The sequence below is a fragment of the Carlito syrichta genome, unplaced genomic scaffold (assembly GCF_000164805.1).
Source record: "Carlito syrichta isolate Samal-C Ts95f unplaced genomic scaffold, Tarsius_syrichta-2.0.1 Scaffold296674, whole genome shotgun sequence".
Taxonomy (NCBI): Eukaryota; Metazoa; Chordata; class Mammalia; order Primates; family Tarsiidae; genus Carlito; species Carlito syrichta.
In genome coordinates, this window is record NW_007240770.1 from 1 (window position 1) to 1,829 (window position 1,829).

Sequence of the window (1,829 nt, forward strand, 5' to 3'; positions counted from 1 at the left end):
TCAAGAGAGCAGCAGACAGCCCATAGACTAGGAAAAGAATTTGGCAACCCCATGTCTAACAAAATCCTAGCATCTTGGATCTACAAGGTACTCAAACGTGCTGAAAAGATAAAAAACAAACAACCCCATTACAATGTGGGCAAAAGATACGGACAGACAGTTCTCAAAGGAAGATGACCAAGCGGCCAACAGACACATGAAGAAATGTTCAACCTCACTAATCATCAAGGAGATGCAAATCAAAACTACACTGAGATACCACCTAACTCCAGTCAGATTGGCAATTATCAAGAACTCAAAAAATAACAGATGCTGGAGAGGATGTAGTGAAAAGGGAACACTTCTACACTGTGGGTGGGAGTGTAAACTAGTCCAACCTCTGTGGAAAGCAGTGTGGCAACTCCTAAAAGCTCTAAATATCGACCTCCCATATGACTCTGCAATCCCCCTATTGGGAATATACCCTGGAGAACTCAAATCACTCTATAAAAAAGATACCTGCACACGAATGTTTATTGTAGCATTGTTCACAATAGCAAGAACCTGGAACCAACAATGCTGTTCATCAAGAGTGGACTGGATTTTAAAAATGTGGTACATATACACAATGGAATGCTACACAGCCATAAAAAAAGAGCAAAATCATGAATTTCGCAGCAACCTGAATGGAACTTGCGTCTATAATACTGAATGATCTCTCACAGAAACAAAGATCTGAGTATCACATGTTCTCACTCATATAGTGGACCTTGAACATCTATCATAATACTATAAGAAAAGGACTGAAACTATGGGGGGGGGTAGAGAGGGGAAGGGAGGTGAGACTAACAGTATTCAATGTCTGTCTGGGATTGGGGAAACACCCCTTATCAACAAGGGTGCCTGAACCATGCATATTTGTAAACCTAACCCTTAACTGTACCCCACAATTTTAAAATAAAAGACATGTTTAAAATGAAAAAAGAAGAAAAGTACAAAAAGTTCAATAAGAGAATAAAAGACTATACTGATTAAAAAAAAAGAAAGACAGTATGGAGATTTTTCAAAGAACTGAAAATTGAACTACCTTCAACCCAGCAAACTCACTACTGGATACAAACCCAAAAGAAAAGATATTATAAAGTCAAACAGATACCTGTACTCATATGTTTATTTCAGCATTACTCAAAATAGCAATGTTAGGGAATCAACCTAAGGTGTCCATCAACAGACAATTGGATAAAGAAAATGCACCACATATGCAAGGAAATACCGTTCAGACAATAAAAAGAGTGAAATCATCTCCCTTGCAGCAACATGGATGTAACAAGAGGTCACTATCTTGAGATAAACAATTCAGAAACAGAAAGTCAAATTCTAGTTTTGAATATGCTGCTGTTTAAAGTACATAACACCCTGGATGGATTACAATTCCAAGTAAAATAATGCATGCTCTCACTTATCCGTGGGAGCTAAATTATGTATACACACGAACAAAAGTGTGAAATGAAATGCATTGGAGACTCAAAAATGGGGAGGGCAGAACTGAGGAGAGCTATGAGAAATTACCTATTTGGCACAAATGTATATTGTTTGGGTAATGGATACACTAAAAGGCAAGACTCCACTCCCATGAAATATATGCATGTAACAAAATTTCACCTGTACACCTTAACTTTATGAAAACAAAGATAAATAAATAAAACTGAAAGAAGCTATTTTTCTCTAGTTAGTAGTCACTAAATAATGTCTAGAATCACTTAATATTGGAGTAGAGTAAATACTAGCACCTTACTCATTAATTGTAAAGAAGATTGAGTGATTTAATGCTTGAACAATAATTAGAAGAA